An 18,350-nucleotide genomic window follows, 5' to 3' on the forward strand; every position below is an offset into this window, starting at 1 on the left:
AATAATTGTAAAGCATTTTCAAGTCAAGTCTGTATTATGAAGTATTTATCACATCAGAAATGTTTGTAAATGTATAAAATAAATGCATTTTTCTGTGTGAAACAATATGCATTGTAAAAACTGCTATATAAATACATCTGATTTTAAAAATATCAATCTTTTTCAAAATAAAGTATTAACTTAATTAAAAATAAAAGTCATCTTTTACACCAACAAAATTAACATTAAATGTATTAAAAACGTGCATTCAATTATATATATTGATACATAAAAATACATTTCTGAAAGTATCGGTTTATCATATTTGAGGTGAGGGCAGTAGATGTTGGCAGGGCAAGTCAAACTCTGAACTTCTGCCCCCCCCCCCCAAAAAAAAATAGAAATTAAATCCTTAATTTGGAGCCCTGCTGCAAAGGGGAATTGAGAAGAGCGTCGCAAGGACGGGGGGCATCTGTGCAGGTGAGCGGGGTAACAGGGGTATCTCCGGCTCTCACATCCGTCAAGCAAAGGAAAGGTTAAAATTAGAAAATTTCATTTATTTGATAATTTCCCAGAATAATTAGAGTTAATATGGGTTAATTAATATGCAAATCTCTCAGCAGATGTTCGACAGTGAGTGTTGTGCACAGAGGCAGCCCGTTCTCTCTCCCGCATGCGTTTGGCTGTCAGTTAGTGACCGTAATTGCCGTAACTAACCAAATACACACAAAACCTTTAGCGGGATAAAACACTTTCTGCCCCAGTCCCGGCACACCGCCACTTCTCCCACACAAAGACGTACAATTTCTTATTTTCTCTTGTCTGAAAGGGCCTTTTATGCTGCGGTCGTTTCAGTGGTGAATGAGGCGAACGTTCAGCACGCTTCACTTTTCTCTCGCCGCTTTATATTTTCCATAAACGTGTATAAATATAAAAGAGGAACAGAACGACACCTGCTCTCGGGGTTGTTGCTGTCTTCCCACCTAAATATGTTCAGATGGGGCCGTTTACGTGCCGCTGTGGTGAATGAACAGGATGAGGGAACGTGGAAATGCTCCTCGACTCTTTTCAACCAGGTTGCTCATCAAATATTGATGCAACTCCAAAAAGTCCTCAGCTGTGATCGCTTTAGTGTGTATTTGACTGCAGCTGATCTCTGAGCGCTGTTAAAACATTCATTGAAGTACACACACAGACACAGGAGCCTTTCACTAGTGTTTACCTGAAAAACACACTTCCAGACTGACAAAGGCATCTCGAGTTATCAGTAGAGCTACATGAACCTGCAGCGACTCGTAATATAAAGTGGTTAAACCACAGTCAAACACCCCTTTAAAAGTAGTTCATTCAGCTATACAGGGCTAACTAACGTGAAGCTATTTAAGTGATGCATATCTATTTCGTTAAATGAAACAGTTTAGAATAAATTTTTACATTCACAGGAAACATTCTCATTTATAAAAGCATTTATAATAGCATTCAACAAATTATTTCCAAACTGCTAAAAAAAAATAATCATTGAATTCTTTATAAAAGTATTACTTTATATAAACTATCTAAACAAGCTAGGAAATTGCTTGATACAACTTAGCGGAACAATTAAAATAAAGTTATATATTTAAATATTTGCCTTCAGAATACCGCCATTGACCAATCACAATTGACTATCCCAGAGAGCTGTGTAATAAGGCTTGTTAATGCAGTTGATCTTCTCTCAGTGGAATACTCAAGAGCCCCTTTCACACTGCAAGTCGGACACGGCATATTGCCGGAACATTGCCGGGTCACCTTCTGTGTGAAAGCAACCACATCCCGGGATTGATTCTGGCATTGAACCCGGGTCGGGGACCTAGTAACATTTTCGGGTTTAAACCGGGACGAGCGCTGTGTGAACAAAAGCCAGATTTAATGCCGTGTTGAAGTGATGACGCGCGTTATCGCGCGACTCTTTTACCGGCTGTTTTGAAGGAAGATCAACGTTCGCGAAAAAAAATATGTGCAAACTGTAATGAAGCAGAGATCAGTTAGTTCCTCACTTTCCGCACTGACGCCGAGATCGTTCGCTTGCTTCAGTGAAAGTATAGCGTACCTAATGTTTTCGACTCGTACATTACACGTCACGCCCTGATGTCACGTGCTGTTACGGGATCTTTACGGGTTGTGTGTGAAAGCACGCACATATCCCGGGTAATCACTGGCAGTGTGAAAGTGCAAAATCTAGCGACCCGGGAACAATTGCCGGAACACTTTACCCGTGTATTTGCCGGAATGGCAGTGTGAAAGGGGCTAATGTCTCTTCTAGGGGTAAACACCTCTCTGTCCTCACCAAACAATCTTCTGCAACAGACAGACACAAAGACACTGAAGTGGTGGATGCCCCCCCCCCCCACCCCCCATCTGTCTGTCTGTCTGTCTGTCTCACACACACACACACACAGGCAGGTAGTGGAATGCGCTGACGGCGGCAGTATGTTGTGTTGTGGGGTTGTGAGGGTACGGCCGTCACAGAGCAGTGTTATCAGCCAGACAAACTATTTAATAAGGGTGAGGCATTTGATGTACTCTGCATCACACACACACATTTACTTGGCATATGTTGTGTACTTTTACATGACAAAACATTTCAGTGGACTAAAAACCGGACAATGATCTGTGATCCTAACTAAGGAGAAGTACAGATTAATGACACAAATGAGAACCGATCACATTAACACTACAGCTCTTGAGAAAACAAACTACACACAGAGAGATTCACAGCAGAAACATGGCATGTATTGCAGATAAAGGCCTGGACGGCCTATTTTAATAAAACAGGAATCTATAAAAACTTGCAAATTCAGTTCATGGAAATTCAAACGTAAGCAATCATGTCAAAATTAATTTTGCCACAGTTGATTAAAACATCAATACATATATACAGAGTATTTTCCCAATCTGCTTTTGCATAGACATTTCACCTCGTCCAAGATTAATAGGAAAGCTACAGTAACATATAGCTCTGTCAGAGCAGATTACGGTGTGTTTGGAGTAATAATGGCTAAACACAGTCTGAGATGTAATTATACTCTGCAACGGGATCATTTGACTGTGATTTGCTTTGATATAAATAAAGAATGAGCATATGGCAGACAAAGGTAAGGTGTGTTTTCTTTTCTTTGGAATGATTTGCGCTGATGAATCATTCACAATAAGAGCAGGAACGTCTGTTAGGCAAAGAAAATAAAATGAGTCTTTACACGAGTCTCTACGGATAGCGAAAACAACAGAGTAGCACTGTCATTTGGTACATATAATATATATGTTCCTTCTTATTCTGCAGTGTTAAACTATCAGCCGGACCCTGAGATAAGTACAAGCTGAGAACAGCGTTTTTGAGCCACTCAAGGTTGCACCACATTCCTGGCTCACAGTCCAGTGCAGAATAACCTTTGGAAAGAAAACTTTTATCTCTGTCCGACAGAGTCCCACCTGAAGATCAGCATGACTTTCTACAGATTAAACATGTTGAAATAAAACAGTTGTGTTTACACACCATGCCATTCCTTAAGAACTTCTTTACACTTTGGTTCACCACAGGAAAACAGTCACAAATTAGATCTCAAGCATTTCTTCAAGACAGCAGTGAGAACAAATATAGAGAAAATGAAGATAAGTCTCTTGAGAAAACATCTTATCTGTCTCAAACTGTGCTCAGATTTGCCAAAACCGAAGTCTGCAATCAAGATCTCGCTATAAACTCTCATTAAATGATCCTATGATCAAATGATCTGAACTGCAATCCTTATTCATTTGGGCAACCAAATTTATATTAAAACATATCTCACGAGCAAAGAAAGAGCAGCAGAGGCTTTTTGTTTTCACTGGGTCTGTCAGAAGTGAAGAAAAGGAAAGGCCATTCATCAACCTGATGCTGTACAATACGGAGGCCATTCTGTCCATATGAATAGAAAATTAATAAAATAATAAAGCGTGTAGGGCGGGGGGTGAAAACAGCCTCTTGGACGTCTTCCAGGCCTCAACGAGGGGGTCATGATGGGGTCACATTCATTGTGGGGGTGAATTTTCCTGATGCGTGTCAGGCACAATAACAGGGTGAAATCCGTGTGAGGGCAGGTTTTGGGAAAAGCATCTGTGCTCAGGTCGATTACTGTCATAAAACTCTGCCAGCGCCCAGCTGGGGGTCAGATGGAGACAGAAAACGGGCGGGGGGCAGAGGTCCTCAGATGGTATAAAGATCAGAGCAGGACTATCCAGGTGAGAGGTAGAACCCCCTGGCTAGCCCAATCTGAGCTGCTCATTCAGATGCTAATGAGAGGGTAGAACACATCTGTTCCCCCCTACTGCTTGGGGTCTTTGTCACCTGAAAAGCTCCCCACCAGGTATCAAACAAGCTGCAGGAAACAGCTCCTTTTCATCCTGTTACCGCCATTCCCCAATCAGCAAATGAGGCCCTGGTGACAACAGGGGCCACCGATGCCCCACACGCACCTGACACAGTTACAGAGCCCAATTAACCCTTGCTCGCAGACGAACACCAGCAGCAAGCTATTTAACTCAACCAGTTGGTTTACACACATTCACCAACATGATATTCCATCATCGATTAGCTCTGGAAATGAGCTTGACTTGATAAACGTCCCTGTGCATTACTAATGCATGGCATAAACACACGGAAAGACATTATAATTCTTTCACCTGCCTTTTCACTGCCATCCTGAGAAACACACCAACGTGTTTAATTAGAGCTGGATGCTGCGATCACCCCATGCTCTGTCACACAAGACCCGCGCGCAGCTCAACCCAAATAACGACCTGAGACAGACAGCCCCGCGGCATGCTGACAGACCCCCTGCCAAGCTTTCTTATGCTAAATGCGCCTCTCTTAAGCCTAATCTTCAGCTGGGCCGCTTAGACACAACAGCACACTGCACCTTTATTGCAGAACGGAGGCCGTTAGCATGACAAAGGTGCTCATATTCATATGCTGAATGTTGAAACAATGACCTACACAGCATAATAGACCATATCTGCATTTATAACTGAAAAAAAAAAATAGATCAAAAGTTATAGATCAATAAGATCAATTTATCAGTGGAACGTTTTTTGTTTGTTTTTATTTATCTATTTATTTATTTTGACCTTGTAATGTTAAATCAAAATGTTGTAACCAGAACTTCACAGACTTCTCTCTGGTGATGCATGCAGAACTTCTCCATTCGTTTACTCCATTTAAACTCCACCCCTGCAAACCCATATGCCATGTTCATCTGCCTCCACTTTTGATTGCAATGCAACATCTCAATATTCAGCCAACAAATGATGAAACCAAGTGGTGCCAGTGGTGCACCACGATGCATGTTTGTTTCTTACATAATTGAGCATTCCCTGTTTTCTTTAGGTATACAGAGGGGCCGCAGAGAGTTGTACAGCACAGTTCAGTGGGTAAAACTTGAAGTTTTGATGTCCTGTCCACCTCTCTGGCTCAGTTCTCTGAGCATTTCCCTCTGAGCCATTCTCTTTTGATCACAGGCATGAAAGCCATTTTTTGTTGTGAGAGTGCAGGTACCTGGGGTACAGCTAGGTGCTAATTAGCTCAGCAGGATAATTGATGTGAAGATTACACCGTGAACAAATGCCTCGACTTGTTTGTTCTTCTCACTTTTCCTCCCCCCATACCTCTGCCCTAATGAACAGTACCTGCCTAGTTAAAACCACACTAACGCGCAGTGGAAAGCGCGGGGAAGGCTTTCCCCAGGTGGAAATACCTTTCAGAGAGAGCGTGCACAAATGCGCTCTCACATGCACGCTCCTGACCTGCAGAAATGCCTCCACTGAGCACAGGGATTTATGCAGGCAGCTCAAAGAATTTAAAAAGGAAACAATTTCTAAATGAAAGGCCATGCCATTAGAGTACCAATGGAGTTCTATTGTTACGCCCCTGTAATGCCATTTCCTTCATCTTTTGTCTCAGAGAGGCTATTATTAGCGGCCTCTCACAGCTGCATATCCGTTCAATAGGGTTTGAATTTGGTCATTAACAAGTGAATATCAGCAAACACATTTGTGGAGCCCCTGCCATTGCTAATAAACTAACAATGAGTACAAGCCTAATTGGGAAATGCAATGAAGAAATGGTGGCAAGGTGCCTGAGGTAAGGCAAGACAGTGGAAGAGTAGACAGGTCATTATGACGACGGATGTGGAGAGAAAAAGGTGAACAGTTGAATTGTCGCCTCCTCGCAGTTCCCACGGACAGTTATAATCCGTCTCTCGCTAGTTTACACGTTAAACACGTTATTGTGATTATGAACTCCCGCTTTCTAAGCGCTTCTACACACACGGAAGCGCACACACTGGGGCCTTGTCTATGCCTGCGAGCCATCCATGTGTTCTCCCAGACAGTTGACAGGTCTCCGGGTCAGAGGTTTCCCTCTCCATGGCCGTTATATGCACTTCCTGTCTGAACTGAATCCCCTATGGCTGCTCTCAAATCTTTATTCAGACCGTAAGTCGTTGTTAAGCACTGTCTTCATTATTTGCCCTGTATAAACTCACAGAAACGTGCTATCAGAAAAGAAGGTTTAGCCTGAAAAAGAACATGTGGGGGATTCACCAACATTGAACTGATGGTGTCATTTACTTTCTTTAATAATCCTTGTTCACATAGAATTAAGGTATATTTGTGCTGAAGACAAATTTAAAACAGTTTTTATTTATTTATTTATTTATTTATTTATTTATTTATTTATTTATTTTTAATCTAAAGTGACTTGCATTAAACAATTAGCCTACACATATACAAAGCTATTGAAGCTGGACAGAAAAACAACATAAAAGGTAGCACAATTTTTGTGAATTCACCCCACAGAGTTTTGAGATGGAAGTCCAGCTAAAAGCCAAACTGCTACGTTTTTGCTTTTCTCTTCAACTTAAGCCAACAGGTATCTAATCCTCCAACAAACTTCATAAACACACTCCTCCTGCTTTAAGAAAGTGCAAGGAACCATTATATATATATATATATATATATATATATATATATATATATATATATATATATATATATATATATATATTTGTGCTTAGACCACACCATAATCATCTTATACACACTTTTCTTTGTTTGGGGATTTTCACGTTTCTCCTTCCAGAGAGATAAGCAACACAATAATGAAAGCTTTAATTACCCCACCCCTCTGACCGCTGAAGGATGCTAGACTGTGTCATCATGGAGGGGGGCAGATTGTGTCATAGCTAAGAAAAACTGTATTTGGACCTCTAGCTTAAAAAAAAAAAATGGTAGTCAGGCAAACTGGCACTTTCCGTCACCAACCTGATCATTCTCCCTCCATCCCTCACCCTGGAGGTCTTTTGTTTTCCCCTCCTGCTTCCTGTCACCATCTCGGCACAGAATCAAACGACGGCAGGGTTTACTTTTCTGTCTCAAAGAAAAATAGAGAGAGAAAGGAAGATGGGAGTGATTTGGTTCGGGCTTGGGGTTTCACTGGGTCACAGGAAACCTGGACTATGCAGATGTTTAACAAAAGCCTTTCATCTTTTCCTGCTTTCCTGAGACTTCCAAGTGCCGGACAATTTTAAGCACAGAGCTGATAATGAAACCTCTTCTCTTTCAGCAGTAGATATGAAGCCTTTTCATCCAAACTGTACACTCCTCCTATCATCATTAACAAATGCAAAACAGGTAATTAGACCTAAAGAAACACATAATGGTGTTTCCTACACTGTATTTCAGGAGTGAAGTTGCTCCACTGCCAAATCTGCAGCAAAATTATATATCTGTATCTATTAGGTAAATTCTATCTATCTATCTATCTATCTATCTATCTATCTATCTATCTATCTATCTATCTATCTATCTATCTATCTATCTATCTATCTTTTTTATTACATAAAGAGAGTATATAACCTGAAAAAGAAAGTGTACACCATTTGTTGGACTTGTTATTTTTAGATGGACAGTATTCTGTCAGTATCCCAGGCATCTCACCAGCTCATCTTTATTAAAGAGCGTCTACTGACACTCATAATAACCCAGAGCCCCATCAATCGGCTAAAGGACGGAGAGGGATATCCACCTGGGGACCTGGAGAAAAGCAGGATAAAGCCGTGAGGTGAGAGGACACACAGAAAGGGCCGCTGCTACTGAAAGCTTTTATTTGTGATGGGCTTGTTTCTTTTTTGGTTTATGTGTGTGTGTGAGCCTGTTTGTTACCGCGGCTCTTATCTGTGCTGTGTATGTGTAAGGTGTGAGAGGATGAAAGCCGTGTGGGTGACAGGAACTCAGCTGCGGCACGGCAGAAAGGAACTAATCAGCCTTTTACAGCTTGAACCGAGGCGGTTAGGTAGCCTCGCGTTAACCGCACACGCGCTAGCTCTGTCACCACTACAAATTGGCTTCTTACAGAACTCAAGGTGCCAACGGACCATTAGATGCACAAAAGCAAGAGTTGTCCTAGCGTCTCATGTAAAAAAAAAATAAAACACCGGCACCTCCCTGCCGAGTAAACCACAGACTGTCAGCTCCTGATCAGGGATGTTTGGAACTACCTCTGTTCTGCCGGAGCTAAGATGTTTTTTCACAATATATAACGTTCAAAAAATGCCTCTCTCCTTTCAGTAAAGTCAATAGAATCAACAACATCTATTTACACATCTTTACCATTCCTGGATATAAGAGTAAAAAAGAAGGCAGCCCCTCTTAGCACTACACAAGCGTGGCTTTATTCTCTAATGGCTTGAAAATAAATCAGACGTGGCGCACACGCACCTGCACACGGGGTAAACTGGTTGACAGAGAGGAAGCTGTCACCAATTAGCGGCAATGCTAATCTGGTTGTGCCGAGAGGATTATACTCTGTCCTGGTGGGACGGGGGAAAAATTTCATTTCCTGTGCAGCTTTTGCAGACTCTACCTGAGTCAGCGGAGCTGCGCACGTCAAATCCGTGCTGAGATAACAGTTAATCATCTCTCGCCCTGAGAAACTGTTTCCCTCCACTGGGCCGAGCACCCGGCGCTTCATTCCTTCTGAAAACACACGCGAAAATGTGACCTAACCTCTCACCAACGCCAACACAGGAAACACACGAGGAGACGCCACCTCCCAGAATTCCTTGAGATGTTCCACTCTGTTATTACATCTGCCATTTTAACTACTTTACAAGATTCATGCTGCCTTCATGTTCTCCTGTGGAGAAAAAATATTTTGGCATGAATAAACTGAGAGTGTTGGGCATCTAGCTAACCATTTTAAAATATTTTCCAATAAGTAGTATTATTAATACTACTTAGAAATAAATGTAGTGTACGAGCTTAATTTTACAGTTCATTTCACAATAACAATTTAAAGCCAAAAGTCAAACCACTTTTTGATTTCCAAATCAACAATGTAGGCAGAAGCTTAGGAGGAACTGATGACTAAATAGGAAAGTTGTTTTAGACATTGAGCACATTATGAAAGCTAAATATATAGAATAATTTTGAATAATACATCCTAATTATTGTATGAGAATAGATTTACTGCATCCCAATAAAAGCTAACACATTATCTGGGCTTCGTACCATTTAGCATTTTGAGGATTTTTAAGTATTAAGTCAAGTCAAGTCACCTTTATTGATATATCGCTTTTATTTATATTTATATATATCGCGATTATTTATAATTGCTTTTATCGCTTTTTAATACAGATGGTGTCAAAGCAACTTCACAGTATTAAATAGAGAAATTGTGTGTCAATTATGCAAAATGACAATAGTAAATGCTCATTTTTCAGTTAAAATGCATGCAATCCATGCATGCTTTTTGAGCTTATATTATCAACAAAAAAATGGGTCTGTGTTATTAAAATGCAATTGTATGGCACTGTATAGTATGCATATTGTGTCACTGCCACTATACCAATATATCTGAAGCACAAAAGATTTACCTGAAAAATCACAACTATCAACAACCGGCGTGATCAAACCATATTTTAATGGAAGATTATTAAGACAAACATTTAGACTACTCTGAACTACCACTATCAGCAAAAAAAAAAAAATAAAAAGTGTTTTTAAAAACCAATTTAATAATCTACTTCATGAGAATCTAGACATGTTAAGAGTGTGAGTTACAGTATTAGTGGTTAACCTGAGTCAAAACTAAAAACACGAGAGAGATGGGGGGGGGGGCTGCTGGGTTTATTGTATTAGGCATTGAGCTGTAGGTGAGAGATAAGAAAGAGACAGGGACTGTGAGGGCAGAGAGGTTCGAGGAACAAGCATCTTATCATGTTGTTTTGTTCCTAGGAAAATCAGGTGGAGTTATGCATTCAGCCGTCATGAACAAACATCCAAATACGACACTTCACAACCACTGAGTGTGTGTTTTTGCAGTGCAGTTTATCTGTGTCAAGTCGTGTTTTACAGATTCAGTACACTGAATTCTGACAGCACTTCCTCACATTAGATCTTCACTTTCGGTTTTTGTCTTTATTTCATTATTTTGCACTGAAAACACACACATTTCTGAAGCAGGAGAGAAAGTGTCCATCTGTCTGAAATTTAAGCAGCCTACACTGACACAAATTCCCAGAGAGATGAGTGATTTCCTCAGGTTTAACTAAATAATTTATGCTCACCTCACTTTAGCATGATGAAGCAATTTTAGCTTGTACTGCTACACACACTCACACACACACACACACACACACACACACACTAAAGAGGGTGAAAGATAGAGAACGAGAGCAAGGCTTCCTGAATATCTGAATAATTCAAATTTCTAGATGAGATGAACAGAGAAATGTTAGGAAATTCACAAGTGACCCTGAACTGGACAGTTGCAGAGATCACGACACTGTTCTGTCTATTAATGCGCAAACTGACTGTGTTCAGAATGCAATACTATACTATACTATACAATACTAATGCAATACTAAAGCTTTTTTAATGTATACTGCATAAAGCACTGCATCACTTCCTCAAGCTTGAACTGTGTGCTCGATGTTCTCACAATGCCTATACACTAATCAGAAGCTGCAGTGGATAGTGGGAAGTTCATAGAAACTTTTGTGTAACAAAGTATTTAATAAAGTCAAATTAGTAGTGTTATTCGATTATCACTATTATAGCATTTAATAAATATTTTGCATTTTTTAATATTTTCTGTTTTCATTTTAATTTTAGTTTTAGTGTTTTTTTTTTTTTATTTAAGTATTTGTGTCTATTTTTATTAACTTTATTTCAGTTTTAAATCTTATTTTACTTCAACTAAATTAAAATTATATATATATATATATATATATATATATATATATATATATATATATATATATATATATATATATATATATATTATATCTTTATTTCTTCGTTATATTTTTAAAATGTTTATTTCAGTTTTAGTTACATTTCAGTACATCAAGTTAAACTAAATTAAAATGATACATGTCGCGGTACATGATTAATGATCATTGATAACACTAGCTGAAATGATAAACTTTAAGAAATTATATTTCAGTTTAAATTCTACTTTAGTTTCAATTTTACTTTAGTTTAAATTTTACTTAAGTTAACTATAATAACCCTCTAAAAAAAAACAATAATAATAAAAAAAAAAAATCCTGCTTTTAAATTCAGATACTGCATACTGCAGAAAAAGTAAGACAGAAATGTGAGTATGCTTTTCCAAACTTCTTTCATTACATTTTGTACTGTGTCCATCCTAAATGTGTGCGATTAGAATTAGTGCAGCACAATTTCAGATAGTATTGAGATTTTTTTAGGGCATCCATGCATGCTTTTTGGCAAATATCATCCTCAACAACGTGGTATTTGGTATCAAGATGCCCTGTAGTACCATGCAAACTGGGTCACTACTATATCTGTTACAACAGCATCTGTAATCACAAGTAACTAAGACTGGCACAGAGATGTGATCAGACTCATTGAGGAACAGATTCGATTAGCTGAATGGACCGGTGTGGCCCGTTAAGAGAACAAGAGATGTGCGGCAGACAGAAGTCAAGACATTTGAGGTGTTGTAATATTAGAAGGTCAGATTAGTTTTCCTCCGAGCTCCGTTCGGCAGGGATTTGTGAGTCAACAGCCCCTCCAGCTTCCTGTCAGCGCTCTGAACCAAACCACGAGGGAACGCCGGCTCTCGAACCCGACACGACCCGCTCACAGCAGAACAAAACACAAACCTGCTTTCATCAAAGTGTGGCAAAATGCAACGGAAGTGAAGACAGCGACGTGCTGCAGTTTTACTGCTCGTGATGTCAAGATTGTGGGTTAGATTCCCAGAGAACAGACATACACTCTTGAAAATGAACGTTTTTTACTGGTATTCATAGATCCACACTCTTAACAATAAAGGTTGATAAATGGGGTTTTCGCAGTGATGCCATAGAAGAATCATTTTTGGTTCCCAAAAGAAGCTTTCAGCGAACAATAAAAGAACAAGTGAAGCGTTAGTAAAAGAACAGTTTTTAAAGAACATTTTAATAATCTAAAGAACCATTTTCCACTATAAAGAACCTTTAGTGCAATTGAAAGATTCCATGGACGTATTTTTTTTTTTTTTTTTTTTTTTCATCAATGCCAGTGCTTTTTAATAACTTTAACCTCCATGGAATCTTTTGTAGTGTAAAAATAAAATCAAATAAAGTCTTTCACAGCAATGCCATAGAAGATGATTTTTGGTTCAAATAAATAAATAAATAAATAAAATAAAAAATGTTCTTAGTGTAAAGAACATTTTAACAATCTAAAGATTCCACTGGATGCTAAAGGTTCTTAATTTTTAACAATGTGTTCATTGGAAGGTGGTTCTTCTAACTGGTTCTCCTATACATCGCTGCAAAAAACCCTTTTGGAACATATTCCAAATCATCTTGAATCTACTGTACATCTGCCAGATGCAAAACATTCAAACACAGTGAGACAGAACATAACAGGTGCGGCTCTGAGTTGACCTTCCTGTAGGATTCACTGGATTCTGAGCAGAAGAAGGTCTCTGTGTGTGTTGCACGGTGTTTGGCAGGAACATCCAAACACAGAACAACTGCAAAACGCTCGTAGAGAAAATACTAGCAGGGTAGGAACGGCAGCGAAAATAAGTTGAGTAGAGATGAACAGAGTGAGGGGGAGGAAGAGACGTGGAAGATTGTGTCGAATGTGTGTTAACTTTCATCGTGAAGGTTAGTGCTGGATATTTACAGGCCACGTTGGCTAAACAAAGACTGATATGCTGAGAGACCATCATAAAAATCAATACATCAGTAAACCCCCACCTGCATCGGCCCTCTCGCTGTGTGTGTGTGTGTGTGTGTGTGTGTGAGCATAGATCACGTTTCTAAGGCTTCTGCCTACGCCATGATCAGAGCAAGAGAGCAAAACCTTCTGGGATTCTGCAGAGGACCAGCCCACACACACACACACACACACACACACACACACACACACACACGTTTACATGTGGCCTGTTGCCTTCAGAAACGGCTCTTCATGAAATAAGGTTAGAAGAACTCATTATTATGAGATGCATGTATATAAACGTCTGTTTTATGGTTTATAGAGTACAGTTAGTTTGTGTTTATTTGGCCCAGGAGTGCTGTATCCTGTTCAGTACTACGAGACGCTCACAGTGACATGATATTGTGGATATAGTCACAGATAAAGAGTGTTTTTAGATACGACACACAGCAGAGTGACTATATGCACGATATAACAACGTCTCTGCCAGAAAATGAGTTTGTGAATTAAACATAGGACTAATGAACACCGGACAGACTTTAGATTCTCTTACAGGCACAGACGAGAAACACACACACACACACACACATCAAATCTTTGAGTGTGTGTGTGTGTGAGATGTGGGGTGAGGGTCTGTTTTTGGCCCCGAGGGCTTGTGGGATACATCTTGAGAGAGATCTGGTCAAACTGTGTGGCAGATATGAGTGCAGGGCTCATAAATACAGTCGGCATCATTAATATTTGAGCGTAATGCTTCAGTTCTCTAATTAAACTTGTGGCTGATAGATGCCATTGTCCCATCATTACCTTCATCAGCCACAGCCGCAGAGATTTCATTAGCGCTAATGACGAATTACCAGCACTAGTCCAACCGCTATTACAACAACTACGCCTTACATTATTATTGTTATTATTAAATAATATAAATGATTCTTGGGATCTTTGGAATGTATGTGATATTCATATTTTTGCATAAAATAATAATTATTATTATTATCAAACACTACTAATACTACTACTTCTACTACTACTAATAATAATACTTTTTAAATATTACAAAAATATATATTAATATTACATTTATAAATTAAATATGAAAAACATCATTAATTCTAAAGGAGAGACTAATTTAAAAATTACCAACATACAGCTTAAATAGGAAATACATCAACAAAACATCTTTCCATGTAATATATTAAGCAAAATTGATGAATGAATTGATATTATATTATAAAACTATTATTATATTATAAAACTCTCTGACACATGTCGCTGATTTGTTTTTGTTGCTTAATTTCCTGCTGGATTTTGGCAGTTCAGTTGACAAGGTGTAGCCCTGATAAACAACACACACACACACACAGACACACACACACACAGACACTGTAGCTTTAAGTGGCTGCAAAGCTCTCGAGTTAGAGCACATCCACAGCTTCTTCTCTCCATAAAACGGGTCAGAGGTCAGAGGTCAGCGGCTGCTGTGGACGTCATATTGGTCCTGATGTTTTCAGATCTCTGCTCTTGACTGACATCACTGACAGCTCATTAAAGAGCAGATTATTCCAGAATAAAAGAAGGAACTGACTGTGGTACACAATGCATTAGTTTTCGTATCCTTCATTTATTTTAACAGCTAGCATATTTCAGCAGCGGAGAGTCGCTGTATTTCTGGTTTTGCAGAAGGAGAGACATCACACACGAGTTTCAACTCTGTGTTTCTCAGAATACACTAATTTACCACTTAGTTCACAAGTTCAACACACACACACACACACACACATGCAAGCAGTAAGCCCTGTTTACTAGAGCCCGCAGAAAAAAAGCTGCACCAGAAAGAAAAGACGTGCCATGAGCATTCGTGCCGCGAGAGAAGCGGGCAATGTGGAGCGCGGGGGAAAAGGTATCAGCTCTTGTCAATTTCAGGTATTTACACTTTGGTGATTCTGGCTGTTTTGTCCTAAGGTGGCACCTTTAGTGCGGCAGATGTGTGAGAGAGTGGCATCCCGAGTCGCGCCCCAGGGCATGCTGGGTAATTCGGTGATGTCAGGGAAGGGTTGAGGAGAGCCGAGCTGACAGACTCTAAGACCAGAGGGCACAACTTCCACTCAGCTGGATCAGAGGCCTGCAAATCACTTATGAATAGTCATTAGAGTTTCATTACCTTCTCCTCCCTCTCTCTCTCTCTCTCTCTCTCTCTGTCTCTCTCCCTCTATCTCTCTCTCTCTCCCTCTATCTCTCTCTCTCTCTCTCTCCACACCAAACGTATTTTGTCATCGTCACAAGGTGCAGCATTTAATTGCCAATTGATTTCTTTCTTTCGCACACAATATGACAACATGTCACACGGTTAAACAGCGGCGGCGTTCTCGAGGGGAGCGGATCGAGTCCTGAACACAGAGCATTCACACACCTGCAAACGCTTGGGCTTCTTCAAATCACTTCTAGAATTAATACCAAAGAAAATCACAACCTGTAATATGAGCTAATGCTCGTAATCCAGCAGTCAGCTACGCTTTACAAAGAAAATCATGCATCACGCAATCAAACCTGACCTCGTTTGCTTTTATATACTGTATTGTGTTCTTATTTTATTTTATTTTTATTATTGTATAACAACAAATTACATACACTGGTGCTATATATGACTGATTGTGGATTAAATGCATTTAAAAAAAGAAAAGAAAAAGAAAGAATATTTTGTGTTTTGTTATCAGCATTTATTCTGAACAAATTGCAATTTCTATACTATATATATATATATATATATATATTGTATTTTGTAATCTGTTTTAGTATTTTTGTTGTTTTTATTGTTATTTTGTGAAATATTGTAAAATATTTCACTATAGTTATTAATTTGCATTTCAGTTTTAGTTTTAGTAATTTTACTATATCATCATCAAACTACAATACAATGATAAATGTTGCTTTCTCTGATTGCTGAAATAAAATAATGAATGATTTGATGTATTTTATATTATATTTACTTTCAATCATTTAGCAGATGCTTTTATCCAAAGTGACTTTCAAATGAGGACAATTGATGAAATCATTTATTTCAAATATTTGATTTTTTTTTTTTTTTTTACTTTGTATTTTCATTTTAATGTTGATATTTTTACTGTGTTTTTAGTAGTTTTTTTTTTTACATTAAAAAAAAAAACATTTCTATTTATTTCTTGATTTTTACTTCAGTTTTAGATGTTTTAGTTGGCTACATTAGGCTAAGTTAATCTCAATAAAATGAGAAAGGCTGCTTTGAAAACTAGATGAAATAAAATCAGGTTAAGATCATTTATCTGTATTTTATTTCTTTATTTAAATGGTTTAAGGGAAGGTTTAATTGTAGTTAACTGTGATGACACTGCTGGTGATCCTACAGGCCATGCTCTGTGCTCTCATACATTTAAAGCATCAGACAGGCCAGTTTTGCGGACTCAGTATGTGTGAGTGTCACGCGGGACTCCCAGCATCCTCCAGTGCAGCCATCAGAGCCCGAGCCCCGCTGACGCACGAGCCGACGCCCTCCAGACCCCCGCGTCGAGCGCTCCTGCACCTCTCTGCTCCGCGTCTGACACGCGTCACGTTCAACTCCAGCAAGCAGGCCACAAAAAAGAAAAAAAGGAACAAAGACAAGTGGAAAGAGAAAATGCGAGCTGTGTGTCATCATGTTCTTGGTTGTATCTTGTTTCCGTTCGCTGGTTTTATACCTCTTTTCTCTCTCTCTCTCTCTCTCTCTCTCTCTACAATTATTTCAGTCTGCGATGAATGCCGGTGTGTTTCTCATTGTGTCACACACATCTGAACGCTCGCGATTATCAGCCAGGTGCACGCGCTCTCCGGTGTCAGACCCGCTTAATAAAACACGACCCGTCCTGTATTTACCATAGACAGGAATAAAGGTATTTACTAACGCATTTCTCCGGTCGCTGCGGATCGTGGGAGCGCGCATTGTTGCTGGGAGACGTGAAGCGGCGGCGCTCTTTGGCGCGAAGCGCGGGTTGATTACTGACTCACGCCTTTAATACGCCGCATAATGAGCAAATCTCCGACATGCAGGAGCGCCATTCCAACCCAACAATGTGAGCCGGTAATGTGTGTGTGTGTGTGTGTGTGTAATAATGCGAGTTGTGCTGGGTAATGTTCACTCTATTGTAGCAGAGCAAACACAGCGCGCGTTTAACTGCTCAGACGTGCTCTCTCTCTCTCTCTCTCTCTCTCTCTCTCTCTCTCTCTCTCGTGATTGGCAGCTCTAGAGGTTGCCAGCTCTGTTTCTTCAAACCTTGTTCAGTGTAGCAGGTGCTCTGTCCTGGTTAACAGGCGATAATTACAGCTTCTCCGGCGCGCAGACACAGAGCAGGTCACTGGCACAATTACAGACCTTGTTTTAGAACAGAGACGCGTTTCTGTCTCTGTCTGAGACGCTTTAAATGCGATAACATGTAGAATACAGACTCATGAAACTGTTACAGGATATTATGTTGAAATATATATTTTGTAGATTGCTGGTAATCAAACAGTTGGTGGTTGACAGTGACTTTCATAGTATTTTATTTTATTTACCTACCATGAAAGTCACTGTCAACCACCAACTGTTTGATTACCAGCAATCTTCAAAATATATATTTCAACATTATAAAGCATCTCATACAACTTTGGATGAAAGAATTTTCATTTTTGGGTGAACTATCCCTTTAATACTTTTATTCATCAAGGATGCATCAAATTAATCAAAAGTGTCAGTAAAGACATTTATAATGCTTCAAAAGATTTATATTTTAAATAAATGCTGCTCTTTTGAACATTCTATTCATCTGTGAATCCTGAAAAAAAATAAATGCATCACAGTTTCCACATAAATATTGTGCAGCTCGACTGTGTTCAACATTGATAATAATCAGAAATGTTTCTTGAGCAGTAAATCATCATATTATCATGATTTCTGAAGATCATGTGACACTGAAGACTGGAGGAATGATGCTGAAAATACAGCGGAGCATCACAGAAATAAATTACACTTTAAAACAGATTCACACAGAAAACAGTTATTTTAAATTGAAATAATATTTCTAAATTTTAGTGTTTTTTTTTCTGTGTTTTGATCAAATAAATGCAGT

The 18,350-nt window shown here is 39.2% G+C and overlaps 1 protein-coding gene across 4 annotated transcripts in view; it reads right to left on the reverse strand.

Moving 5' to 3' along the window:
* LOC113095190 (zinc finger E-box-binding homeobox 2-like) overlaps positions 1-18,350 on the reverse strand; it is a 66,012-nt gene that overhangs the window by 22,793 nt on the left and 24,869 nt on the right. Inside the window, exon 1 of one of the 4 annotated variants that reach the window (XM_026260830.1) lies at positions 7,312-7,780. The exons of the other annotated variants lie outside the window; for them this stretch is intronic. The gene's annotated coding sequence lies outside the window, so the exon portion shown is untranslated. Of the gene's footprint in view, positions 1-7,311; positions 7,781-18,350 lie in introns of those variants that run through there. 4 annotated transcript variants of the gene reach the window in all.

Source organism: Carassius auratus, unplaced genomic scaffold (assembly GCF_003368295.1).
Source record: "Carassius auratus strain Wakin unplaced genomic scaffold, ASM336829v1 scaf_tig00215632, whole genome shotgun sequence".
Lineage (NCBI taxonomy): Eukaryota > Metazoa > Chordata > Actinopteri > Cypriniformes > Cyprinidae > Carassius > Carassius auratus.